Here is a 14766-nt window from a genome sequence, read left to right as displayed (position 1 = left end):
CAGATACACACACAAGACACACTCGTGCACACACTGGACACACTCATGCACACACAGGATGCACTCATGCACACACAGGACGCACTCGTGCACTCACAGGCGCACAGGGGAGCACAGCAGCAGCACACACACACTCACTCACAGGCGCACACAGCCCTGGCTAGATTGTACTGCAGCCCTTCTCTCATCACAGTTGTTTAACGCTAAAGAGACAATCAGATGTTAACATAATATGTTTCCATAAAGACAACCTCCGGAAGAAAGAATGCTGGTTAGCTCAGCTATCATCTCAATGTCAACGCAGAGCATCTGCCAGACTTAAGGGAACACACACGCACCGTGGACTCTTGGTTCCCACAGCCCTGTCGCTAAGGAAATGGAGTTGACGGGCGTCTGGCCCGGGGTACACAGTGTCGACACCACAGGAACTGGGTCTGTCTGTGTTGCTATGGTGACAGCAGAACGAGTGTACAAGGTGTGTGTGTATGTACAAATGTGTGTGTAGGCGAAATGTACACTTATGTAACAGCATCATGACCAAACAAACTCAATCATGCATGAATTATAACAGAAGAGAGAGAGAGAGGGAGAAGACTGAGAAGAGGAATATAGAGTGTATAGGAAGAACAGTGGCAGGAATAACAAAACAGAAATAGGTAGAGAAACAAATACAGGGGGGAGAGAGAGAGAGATGTGTAGAGTAGATGCAGCATATCAGTCAGTGTTAAAGAACACAGGGAATAGCCTCTAAGAGAGCCTGCTGTCTCTGTTTGTCTGTCTGTCTGTCTGTCTCTCTCTCTCTCTCCCCCTCCTCCCTATCCAATTGGTCACACCCAAACCACTGCATTGGGACAAGGTAGAAAGAGGTATTGGAAGAGAATGAGGGTGAATGATGGGGAGCTGCTACAGTAGATTCCACCTGGTGGAAGATACGAGAGCAGGGAGAGAGAGAGATAGACAGAGTGAAGAGGGCAGATTAAGGTCAAAACTAAAGATAGAGGGAAGAGGTCAGTGATTACTACACGTGTGAGCGCTATCATCATGATAGGATAGAATAGAAGAGACGTCGAAAGCCTGTTTCCTTCAATGCTCTGTAGGGAGTTCAGAGTGAACTGTGCATTAGAGACTGGGATCTTCTTTAATCCCAAAACAAGCAAGAACTCCGGTGACCCTTGTGATCCCTCATTTACAGTTATACAGCTTTACTGGGTTGCCTCATTCCTTCCTTCCTTCCTTCCTTCCATGAGATAATCACTGATCTAACATGATTAGAGATTCATTTTAAAAAAAGGTTGACAATCCATCCTATTCATTTCATCCAATCATCTCATGTCAGGCCAGTGATCAAGGAGAATGAAACAAACATTTACATCTTTCTAATAGTGCTTTTAAAGGCATGTAGTATGTATGTCCTCAGAAGTCCTCGGCTTTAAAAGCAGTCTGACAGTGTGAGTGTCTTGTGTGTTTGTGTGAATGTGCGTGTGTCTGTCTGTGTCTGAGAAAACGTAAAACAAGGACCACGTAACCTGGCTCTACACAGACTTGAGTTGTTCTTGTTCATAACTGAACCTAACTTTTTCAATTCCGGGGACCACTAAATCATAGTCAAAAGTTCTTCACGACCACCGTTCGTGGAATCATAGAGTTAAGTTGTGTACATTTAAGCATTGAATGTAACACATTAAAGGCCTATGATTATAAACAATTTGCCTTTTGAAAAGTAATGTAACACTGCTCATAATATCATTAATAATCCAAGTTGTTATTATTTTTGGAAGAAAATTGCAGGCCACCTGCAGCACAGGTTGAAAACCACTGCCCTACACACACACACACACACACACAAGCGCACACACACACAGTAACACACACAATAGAGGACAAGGGTTGTCAGTGGCAAAGATGCAGTAGTGTCACGACTTCCGCCGAAGTCGGTCCCTCTCCTTGTTCGGGCGGTGCTCGGCGGTCGACGTTACTGACTTTCTAGCCATCACTGATCCATTTTTCATTTTCCATTGGTTTTGTCTTGTCTTCCATCACACCTGGTTCCAATCCCATCAATTACATGTTGTGTATTTAACCCTCTGTTTCCCCTCATGTCCTTGTCGGAGATTGTTTGTTTGTATGTGATTGTTCTAGTATGTGTTGGTGTGCGACGGGTTTTGTACCCACTTTAGTTATTTTGTATATTTTGGTTGGTTTGGAGTTTTGTCAAAACTTATTAAACGACTCTGTTTATACCAAGTTTGTTCTCCTGCTCCTGACTTCCCTGCCACCAACACGCACCCTTTACACGTAGTTAGAATATGTCACTGCAGGGAAGCTGCAAAGAGAAGGACCAATACTGACACACACACACAAACCTGGAGTACATGAACCTGGAATACAGGGACAACCTTTCAAGAGATCTGTCATAACTGGTTAATGATGTGATACACGGAATACAATGAGTACATGAGCAGTAGAGCGCACAGTACAAACACACACACAAACACACTCTCTCTCACACACACACACACACACAATGACATAATACCACAGTAGCGTGCTGTCCTAACTAGCTAAGTTAACCTACATTATTATTGGATAAGAGGCTGTTAGAGGTGAGAGGTGAACTACAGCTTCTGTAGTAAAAGCATTGTGATGACGCATCATTGATGCAACACAACTAGACAAAACACAGTAGTTGACAAGTGGGAAAGGTGGTGTGCGAATTGTACTGTCCTGTCCTGCCCGGATTACAGATGAGGGTTTAAATGTCTGGACAACTAGCAATTCCGAAAGTGGACTCAAGGTACAAAACAGGGAAAGCACACAAACACCAGACTCAGACACATACAAAGACACTAACACACTATAAGCATTACAAATGCGAGAGAAAACACCATAGGCACTCAATACAACAAAAGAAAAGGTAGGCCTAAATGTTACAATGAGCTGAAATTCAGCTGCATAGATGCATGAGCTAAAGAGATCAATTGAACTCGACCAAAACAATAAATGGAATGGTAACGCCATTAACGCGTACCCTCATGGTGGGAATATTCAGAATCTCCTCAAATTAACCTACATTTAAACTGTTGTCAATATGTGTATTTCACACTATTTTGGGGTAAAAATCTGAGTAAAATGCTTGTATGATGTCAATCCCAGTACATGTTCACGTCATCGTCACCAATCAACTGCATTACACTTAAAAACGGCTTCAAGTACCACCACCAATTTCTATATGCTAGCTGTGCTACCAGCCTATACTAACGGAAATTAGCATGTAGCTGACATTTTTTCTAACCCTGAAAATAACTATTTCTAAATATTATGCTGCGAAAACAACCAAAAATATCAAAATCCGATTTTTTTATAATAATAATAGTAATAACTAATTTGCAAAGTGCATTTCCCATGCTCAATTCGCATAAAGTAGAAACCACAACTGTTGCAAACTAACTAAAAAGCAGCCAGTAATACATTCATGAACTTCTTTGAGGAAAAGATCATGATCATTAGAAAGCAAATTACAGACTCCTCTTTAAATCTGCATATTCCTCCAAAGCTCAGTTGTCCGGAGTCTGCACAACTCTGCCAGGACCTAGGATCAAGAGAGATACTCAAGTGTTTTAGTACTTTATCTCTTGACACAATGATGAAAATAATCATGGCCTCTAAACCTTCAAGCTGCATACTGGACCCTATTCCAACTAAACTACTGAAAGAGCTGCTTCCTGTGCTTGGCCCTCCTATGTTGAAAATAATAAATGGCTCTCTATCCACCGGATGTGTACCAAACTCACTAAAAGTGGCAGTAATAAAGCCTCTCTTGAAAATGCCAAACCTTGACCAGAAAATATAAAAAACTATCGGCCTATATCGAATCTTCCATTCCTCTCAAAATGTTTAGAAAACGCTGTTGCGCAGCAAGTCACTGCCTTCCTGAAGACAAACAATGTATACGAAATGCTTCAGCCTGGTTTTAGACCCCATCATAGCACTGAGACTGCACTTGTGAAGGTGGTAAATTACCTTTTAATGGCGTCAGACCGAGGCTCTGCATCGGCATTACATGGGCTTGCTCCTACCTATCTTTCCAATTTGATATTGCCGCACATACCTACATGTACGCTACGGTCACAAGACGCAGGCCTCCTAGTTGTCCCTAGAATTTCTAAGCAAACAGCTGGAGGCAGGGCTTTCTCCTATAGAGCTCCATTTTTATGGAATGGTCTGCCTACCCATGTGAGACGCAGACTCGGTCTCAACCTTAAAGTCTTAACTGAAGACTCAACTCTTCAGTAGGTCATATGATTGAGTGTAGTCTGGCCCAGGAGTGTGAAGGTGAACGGAAAGGTACTTGAGCAACAAACCGCCCTTGCTGTCTCTTTCTGGCCGGTTCCCCTCTCTCCACTGGGATTCTCTGCCTCAAACCCTATTACAGGGGCCGAGTCACTGGCTTACTGGTGCTCTTCCATGTCGTCACTAGGAGGGGTGCGTCACTTGAGTGGGTTGAGTCACTGATGTGATCTTCCTGTCTGGGTTGGCACTCCCCCTTGGGTTGTACCGTGGCGGAGATCTTTGTAGGCTATACTCGGCCTTGTCTCAGGATGGTAAGTTGGTGGTTGAAGATATCCCTCTAGTGGTATGGGGGCTGTGCTTTGGCAAAGTGGGTGGGGTTATATCCTTCCTGTTTGGCCCTGTCCGGGGGTGTCCTCGGATGGGGCCACAGTGTCTCCTGACCCCTCCTGTCTCAGCCTCCAGTATTTATGCTGCAGTAGTTTATGTGTCGGGGGGCTAGGGTCAGTCTGTTATATCTGGAGTACTTCTCCTGTCTTATCCGGTGTCCTGTGTGAATTTAAGTATGATCTCTCTAATTCTCTCTTTCTTTCTCTCTCTTGGAGGACCTGAGCCCTCGGACCATGCCTCAGGACTACCTGGCATGATGACTCCTTGGTGTCCCCAGTCCACCTGGCCGTGCTGCTGCTCCAGTTTCAACTGTTCTGCCTGCGGCTATGGAACCTGTTCACCGGACGTGCTACCTGTCCCAGACCTGCTTTTTTCAACTCTCTAGAGACAGCAGGAGCGGTAGAGATACTCTTTATGATCGGCTATGAAAAGCCAACTGACATTTACTCCTGAGGTGCTGACTTGTTGCAACCTCGACAACCACTGTGATTATTATTATTTGACCATGCTGGTAATTTATGAACATTTGAACATCTTGGCCATGTTCTGTTATAATCTCCACCCGGCACAGCCAGAAGAGGACTGGCCACCCCTCATAGCCTGGTTCCTCTCTAGGTTTCTTCCTAGGTTTTGGCCTTTCTAGGGAGTTTATCCTAGCCACAGTGCTTCTACACCTGCAGTGCATGCTGTTTGGGGTTTTAGGCTGGGTTTCTGTACAGCACTTTGAGATATCAGCTGACGTAAGAAGGGCTATATAAATACATTTGATTTTATTTGATTTGAAAACAAAAACAAAAATCATCAGCCATACATCAAAAGAAGTAAAAACTATCACAATACATCAAACCATTAACTACTAATGCAAAATATAGACTCAAAGAAGATTAAGCAAGCCAACATTAATAGCTAGCTTGAATAGGTAGGTCTTTAGTTGTGTTTTAAACAAGGAAATTGAAGCTGCCTCCTTGATATGTGTAGGTAGAGCATTCCAGAGCTGTGGGGCCTCGTGTGACAAGGCCCTGTCACCCATGCTGCAGATGTTTGTGGCTGGTGTGACCAGGCTGTTTGAGCCTGATGATCGTAGTGTGCATGCTAGAAGTTGGCATATGTATTTACGTGCATCACCCTTGAGGGCCTTAAAGGTGAGCAGCAGAATCTTAAATGTTATCCTGTATTGAACAGCAAGCCAATGGAGGTTTAATAAAACAGGGGTGATGTGAGTGTTTTGTGTAGTTTGTGACAGCATCCAGGCAGCTGCGTTCTGGATCATCTGGAGCCTTACACACACACACACACACACACACACACACACACACACACACACACACACACACACACACACACACACACACACACACACACACACACACACACACACACACACACACACACACACACACACACACACACACACACACACACGGGCAATTGTTGGCAGTGGCAATGGTGCAGTAATTGTAATACATCACTGCAGGGAAGATACACAGAGAGGGAACAATACTGACATGTGCATACAAACACACATTTTAACTACTTTATTTAAATGTTCCAAACATTTCAAAGGTCCCTGTAGGCATGTCACTGAAGGTTACAGAAAGCAGCTCCTTCTCTAAACAGCTTGGCTGCCCACGACAGCTGAAACAGAGAAGTACCTAGACAATTGTTTTGCCCTGGCTTTTGTCAGGCCTGCAATCTGGAGGCCACACACTGCAAGCCTGTGTACGTGACCGAGACTGCCAAATATCAGCACCACCAGCTTGCACGTACATCCGAGGCTGTCCAAGCATACCACGAGGGGCTGGCACTTAAACAGCTTCTTGGCAAAGTTCTGCTGCATGTTGCCGTCAAATGAGCAGCCCACTTCTGAAGCGAGCACCTCCCCCTGGTCTCCCCCACAACAACAATACTTGGGGTATTTGGCACACAGGAAAACACATCACCATCAAACCTTCTTCCCCTTACACAGGAATGTTTATGATTGTGTGCTGTTGGTGAGACCACGCTGGCTATCAGGTTAACATGTTTAGCAATGTACAAATCATTATATGAACACACACACACACCATCATGAACCTGGAATACAGGGTAACCTTTCAAGGGCTCTGACATGACTACATCATGATGTGATAAACAGAACACAACGAGTACATGAACAGTAGAGCGCACAGTACAAACACACACACTCTGTCACGACTTCTGCCGAAGTCGTTGCCTCTCCTTGTTCGGTCGGTGCTCGGCGTTCGACGTCACCGGTCTTCTAGCCATCATTGATCTATTTTTCATTTTCCATTGGTTTTGTCTTGTCTTCCCACACACCTGTTTTCAATCCCATTCATTAACTGTTGTGTATTTAACCCTCTGTTTCCCCTCATGTCTTTGTCAGAGATTGTTTTATTGTCAGTGTTGTTTATTTGTTGAATTGGTGCGCGACGGGTCCTCGTACCCATGTTTTTTCATGTCTGTACTATTTAGTGTTATGGAGCATGTTCTGTGGACAGTTATTAAAAGATTCCATTTACACTCTATTCCGACTCTCCTGCGCCTGACTTCCTTGCCACCTATACACACGGCTCACACACATACACAATGACATAATACTACAGTAGCGTACTGTCCTAACTAGCTACGTTAACCTACATTATTATTGGATAAGAGGCTGTTAGAGGTGAGAGGTGAACTACAGCTTCTGTAATAAAAACATTGTGATGATTCATCATTGATCCAACACAACTAGACAAAACACAGTAGTTGACAAATGGGAAAAGTGGTGTGCGAATTGTACTGTCCTGTCCTGCCCGGATTACAGATGACAGCATGAGGGTTTAAATGTCTGGCCAACTAGCAATTCCGAAAGTGGACTCAAGGTACAAAACAGGGAAAGCACACAAACACCAGACTCAGACACATACAAAGACACTAACACACTATAAGCATTACAAATGCGAGAGAAAACACCATAGGCACTCAATACAACAAAAGAAAAGGTAGGCCTAAATGTTACAATGAGCTGAAATTCAGCTGCATAGATGCATGAGCTAAAGAGATCAATTGAACTCGACCAAAACAATAAATGGAATGGTAACGCCACTAACGCGCCATTAACGCGTACCCTCATGGTGGGAATATTCAGAATCTCCTCAAATTAACCTACATTTAAACTGTTGTCAATATGTGTATTTCACACTATTTTGGGGTAAAAATCTGAGTAAAATGCTTGTATGATGTCAATCCCAGAACATGTTCACGTCATCGTCACCAATCAACTGCATTACACTTAAAAACGGCTTCAAGTACCACCACCAATTTCTATATGCTAGCTGTGCTACCAGCCTATACTAACGGAAATTAGCATGTAGCTGACATTTTTTCTAACCCTGAAAATAACTATTTCTAAATATTATGCTGCGAAAACAACCAAAAATATCAAAATCCGATGTTTTTAATAAAAATAATAGTAATAACTAACTTGCAAAGCGCATTTCCCATGCTTAATTCACATAAAGTAGAAACCAAAAACTGTTGCAAAGCTAACTAAAAAGCAGCATTACCCAAGAGAGGATGGCTTTCACTTCAGTAGTAATAAATTCACGAACTTCTTTGAGGAAAAGATCATGATAATTAGAAATTCCTCTTTAAATCTGCATATTCATCCAAAGCTCAGTTGTCCTGAGTCTGCACAACTCTGCCAGGACCTAGGATCAAGAGAGACACTCAAGTGTTTTAGTACTTTATCTCTTGACACAATGATGAAAATAATCATGGCCTCTAAACCTTCAAGCTGCATACTGGACCCTATTCCAACTAAACTACTGAAAGAGCTGCTTCCTGTGCTTGGCCCTCCTATGTTGAAAATAATAAATGGCTCTCTATCCACCGGATGTGTACCAAACTCACTAAAAGTGGCAGTAATAAAGCCTCTCTTGAAAATGCCAAACCTTGACCAGAAAATATAAAAAACTATCGGCCTATATCGAATCTTTCATTCCTCTCAAAATGTTTAGAAAACGCTGTTGCGCAGCAAGTCACTGCCTTCCTGAAGACAAACAATGTATACGAAATGCTTCAGCCTGGTTTTAGACCCCATCATAGCACTGAGACTGCACTTGTGAAGGTGGTAAATTACCTTTTAATGGCGTCAGACCGAGGCTCTGCATCTGTCCTCGTGTTCCTAGACCTTAGTGCTGCTTTTGATACCATTGATCACCACATTCTTTTGGAGAGATTGGAGACCCAAATTGGTCTACACGAACAAGTTCTGGACTGGTTTAGATCTTATCTGTCGGAAAGATATCAGTTTGTATCTGTGAATGGTTTGTCCTCTGACAAATCAACTGTAAATTTTGGTGTTCCTCAAGGTTCTGTTTAAGGACCACTATTGTTTTCACTATATATTTTACCTCTTGGGGATGTCATTCGAAAACATAATGTTAACTTTCACTGCTATGCGGATGACACACAGCTGTACATTTCAATAAAACATGGTGAAGCCCCAAAATTGCCCTCGCTACAAGCCTGTGTTTCAGACATAAGGAAGTGGATAGCTGCAAACTTTCTACTTTTAAACTCGGACAACACAGAGATGCTTGTTCTAGGTCCCAAGAAACAAAGATATCTTCTGTTGAATCTGACAATTAATCTGGATGGTTGTACAGTCATCTCAAATAAAACTGTGAAGGACTTCGGCGTTAGTCTGGACCCTGATCTCTCTTTTGACGAACATATCAAGACTGTTTCAAGGACAGCTTTTTTCCATCTACGTAACATTGCAAAAATCAGAAACTTTCTGTCCAAAGATGATTCAGAAAAATTAATACATGCTTTTGTTACTTCTAGGTTAGACTACTGCAATGCTCTACTTTCCGGCTACCTGGATAAAGCACTAAATAAACTTCAGTTAGTGCTAAATATGGCTGCTAGAATCCTGACTAGAACCAAATAAATTGATCATATTACTCCAGTGCTAGCCTCCATACACTGGCTTCCTGTTAAGGCAAGGGTTGATTTCAAGGTTTTACTGCTAACCTACAAAGCATTACATGGGCTTGCTTCTACCTATCTTTCCAATTTGGTCCTGCCGTACATACCTACACGTACGCTACGGTCACAAGACGCAGGCCTCCTAGTTGTCCCTAGAATTTCTAAGCAAACAGCTGGAGGCAGGGCTTTCTCCTATAGAGCTCCATTTTTATGGAATGGTCTGCCTACCCATGTGAGACGCAGACTCGGTCTCAACCTTAAAGTCTTAACTGAAGACTCAACTCTTCAGTAGGTCATATGATTGAGTGTAGTCTGGCTCAGGAGTGTGAAGGTGAACGGAAAGGCTCTGGAGCAACGAACTGCCCTTGCTGTCTCTGCCTGGCCGGTTCCCCTCTCCCCACTGGGATTCTCTGCCTCAAACGCTATTACAGGGGCCGAGTCACTGGCTTACTGGTGCTCTTCCATGTCGTCACTAGGAGGGGTGCGTCACTTGAGTGGGTTGATTCACTGATGTGATCTTCCTGTCTGGGTTGGCACTCCCCCTTGGGTTGTACCGTGGCGGAGATCTTTGTGGGCTATACTCGGCCTTGTCTCAGGATGGTAAGTTGGTGGTTGAAGATATCCCTCTAGTGGTGTGGGGGCTGTGCTTTGGCAAAGTGGGTGGGGTTATATCCTGCCTGTTTGGCCCTGTCCAGGGGTATCATAGGATGGGGCCACAGTGTCTCCTGACCCCTCCTGTCTCAGCCTCCAGTATTTATGCTGCAGTAGTTTTGTGTCGGGGGGCTAGGGTCAGTCTGTTATATCTGGAGTACTTCTTCTGTCTTATCCGGTGTCCTGTGTGAATTTAAGTATGATCTCTCTAATTCTCTCTTTCGTTCTCTCTCTTGGAGGACCTGAGCCCTAGGATCATGCCTCAGGACTACCTGGCATGATGACTCCTTGCTGTCCCCAGTCCACCTGGCCGTGCTGCTGCTCCAGTTTCAACTGTTCTGCCTGCGGCTATGGAACGTGTCCCAGACCTGCTGTTTTCAACTCTCTAGAGACAGCAGGAGCGGTAGAGATACTCTCTATGATCGGCTATGAAAAGCCAACTGACATTTACTCCTGAGGTGCTGACTTGTTGCAACCTCGACAACCACTGTGATTATTATTATTTGACCATGCTGGTAATTTATGAACATTTGAACATCTTGGCCATGTTCTGTTATAATCTCCACCCGGCACAGCCAGAAGAGGACTGGCCACCCCTCATAGCCTGGTTCCTCTCTAGGTTTCTTCCTAGGTTTTGGCCTTTCTAGGGAGTTTATCCTAGCCACAGTGCTTCTACACCTGCAGTGCATGCTGTTTGGGGTTTTAGGCTGGGTTTCTGTACAGCACTTTGAGATATCAGCTGACGTAAGAAGGGCTATATAAATACATTTGATTTTATTTGATTTGAAAACAAAAACAAAAATCATCAGCCATACATCAAAAGAAGTAAAAACTATCACAATACATCAAACCATTAACTACTAATGCAAAATATAGACTCAAAGAAGATTAAGCAAGCCAACATTAATAGCTAGCTTGAATAGGTAGGTCTTTAGTTGTGTTTTAAACAAGGAAATTGAAGCTGCCTCCTTGATATGTGTAAGTAGAGCATTCCAGAGCTGTGAAATCGCAAAACAAATGGAGTCACTTCTATAACATGCCATTTACTGTACATCCAAAATGTAGAATTTAAGTATGATATTTCTGTATACTGTATGGTGGTACACATCACCAAAACAAATGGAGTCACTTCTATAACATGCCATTTACTGTACATCCAAAATGTAGAATTTAAGTATGATATTTCTGTATACTGTATGGTGGTACACATCGCCAAAACAAATGGAGTCACTTCTATAACATGCCATTTACTGTACATCCAAAATGTAGAATTTAAGTATGATATTTCTGTATACTGTATGGTGGTACACATCACCAAAACAAATGGAGTCACTTGTATAACATGCCATTTACTGTACATCCAAAATGTAGAATTTAAGTATGATATTTCTGTATACTGTATGGTGGTACACATCGCCAAAACAAATGGAGTCACTTCTATAACATGCCATTTACTGTACATCCAAAATGTAGAATTTAAGTATGATATTTCTGTATACTGTATGGTGGTACACATTGCCAAAATAAATGTGTATATTGACTAGATCGGATTTAGTTGGATTAAACAAGGTTGTCATGGTTACATGTTACATGTTTGTCTCAACAAGAAGTGACATCACCAGGTGCCATGGTTATTATTGCTAAGAGATGTTTACAAGTAAATTGTATTTACCTCTCTGGGTTGACATGGTTACATGATGTGTGGTTATTGGCATAACACTCTGAGATCACACTGGCTCGACATGGAAGGTTGACATGTCCCGGAGATTAATTTGGAGTCCACATTAGAAGAGATCATGGCAAGGATCTCATTTACCAAATAATATATCAGATGAATTGTGGAAGTGGCTCAGGTGAATGTAAGTTTGAGATTGGATTCAAATCAATAAAATCAAATAAAGTGTTATTTGTCACATGCTTTGTAAACAACAGGTGTAGACTAACATTGACATTTTGGGGTTCGCCGTAATAAATAGTTTTGCTTTAAACAGTCAGTGAATTTGGTCATTTTTACACAAAAAGGTTATTTCATAAAGGACAGCAATCATTTTTGCCAGCTGCACATGGTCGCATTCATTCATTGGTCAGAATGGAGAAGCTCTCTGTACAACTCCAAACGGTCTAAACCATTCCCTTTTGAGACGGGGTAAAATACAAAGCTGCATTATATAAATTGGCTAAATGCCATGCTAATTTCTAAAGATAAATATTGACATGGTACTAGCTGGAAACATGTTTAATCTGCAAAAATGACAAGTTAATCAGTGGGCGATGGTGATGTCAGATAAAAGTGGTGGGAGAAAAAGCATACATTTCCCCACTCCTAATCTGATAGATAGATGCTCAGTCTGCTCTATGGTTCAACTCAGGTGCCTACACATGCACACACACTCACACTAACAGAAGGCCACTCAGTTTAGAGAATTTATCTCAGACAGATCCAGCTCAGAGGCCTAGCTCCTCAACTCCCATCAGCAGTAGCAAAATTTGAAGTTGTGTTTTTTACATTGGATAAAAGTAGAGACTCAGAGCTAGAACATTGTATATCATACACTACAGCTGAGGAACAATGGGAAAGTAGTTCTGCTTGGAAAGCTGATGAACTTGTCACCTCACGTTTGAGAAAATGGCCCTTGAATGTTTTGGCACCTACTGGAGAGCTCTTCTTTGTATACACCCATTCAGCATCATTCACACCCTCTCAAGCTTTAGCCCCCCCCCCATCTCTTTAATGATTCATATGTGAGACTATGTACTAAACAACCAAAGATTTCAAGACTAAAGGCTGGTTTATACTACGGGTGTGTTCGTAAACTTGATCGGAAGTGCCAGAGTGTGCTCTGGGCATTTGTAAACTCAGAGCGTTGTCAGATTGTCAGTTCGCAAATTCAGAGCGTTTCGCTCTCGGAGCGTTCAGAGCACACACGGGGCACTCTGGCCGAGGAGTAGCATTCTGACCTAACAGCAGTCAAGCACCCAAGCTAACTGGCTAACGTTGGCTAGCTTTCTAGATACTTCCAGACACAAATGAAAGAACACTCACTGGCCATTTTTACTCACCCTAGCAGAGCTGGTTAGGTTTTTATGTTTTCCAGAGTGTTGGTGACTGCAACTGTGCAGCTGGCAACAATTTAATTACGCTTTTTTCGAACGTTTACTGACACCAGTCGTATTCAACGAATGTTGAGCGTTCGTAAATTTGTCAGTTATTGTGCGCAAATTTACCAGCTACGTCTATCAACATAAACATTCTATTGAAATAGTTATTTGCATAGTGGAGTATTTTGTTTTGACATGTAGCTAGCTAGCTAAACAATTAACAATAATCCCAACTCATAACGTTACTACCCTGCATGAATCTCCAGGTAGCTAACCAACCAGGTTCAATGTTAGCGAGCTAACATTAGGCTATAACTAGCAATGCAAATGGCTCTGAGATACGAATAATATTACTACACAAATCACACATATAACATTAGCTAGCTAGCTAGCAGCTAATGCTAGCTAGGTAGCGAACAGTACACTTTAACTTGAAATGAAAATGACTTTCTGACAAAACTAGAAATGTGTAATATGTGAAAATGTAGCTAGCTAGACTATCTAACATACATGGACGGACGCTTCTCCCTGACTGTCACAGATGCCATGGTCAGCGGAGGTGGGCAGAGCCTTCAGTCGTCTGAAGGAGCTGTTCACCGACGCTCCCGTGCTGGCTCATCCGGACCCCTCTTTGGCGTTCATAGTGGAGGTGGACGCGTCCGAGGCTGGGGTCAGAGCCGTGCTATCACAGCGCTCAGGCATGCCACCGAAGCTCCACCCCTGCGCTTTCTTCTCGAGGAAGCTCGGTCCGGCTGAGCGGAACTATGACATGGGGGACCGGGAGTTGTTAGCTGTGGTCAAGGCTCTGAAGGTGTGGAGACATTGGCTTGAGGGGGTCAAGCACCCTTTCCTCATCTGGACTGATCATCGTAATCTCGAGTATAACTGGGTCAGCGAGGAGATTGAATCCGCATCAGGCCAGGTGGGCCATGGTTTTTACCCGATTTCATTTCACGATCTCCTATAGGCCAGGTTCCCTTAATACTAGGGCTGACGCGCTGTCCCGTCTCTATGACACCGAGGAACGGTCCATCGATCCTACTCCCATCCTTCCAGCTTCATGTTTGGTAGCACCAGTGGTATGTGAGGTGGACGCAGAAATCGAGCGTGCGTTACGGTTGGAACCTGCACCTCCTCAGTGTCCAGCGGGTGTTCAGTACGTGCCGCTTGGTGTCCGTGATCGTTTGATTCGATGGGCCCATACACTACCCTCTTCGGGTAATCCTGGTATTGAGAGGACATTGCGGAGTCTTAGGGGAAGGTACTGGTGGCCCACTTTGGCCAAGGATGTGAGGTTTTATGTCTCCTCCTGCTCGGTGTGCGCTCAGAGCAAGGCTTCGAGACAACTGCCTAGAGGGAAGT

Source organism: Oncorhynchus mykiss, chromosome 28 (assembly GCF_013265735.2).
Source record: "Oncorhynchus mykiss isolate Arlee chromosome 28, USDA_OmykA_1.1, whole genome shotgun sequence".
NCBI lineage: Eukaryota > Metazoa > Chordata > Actinopteri > Salmoniformes > Salmonidae > Oncorhynchus > Oncorhynchus mykiss.
This window is presented reverse-complemented; position numbering follows the sequence as displayed.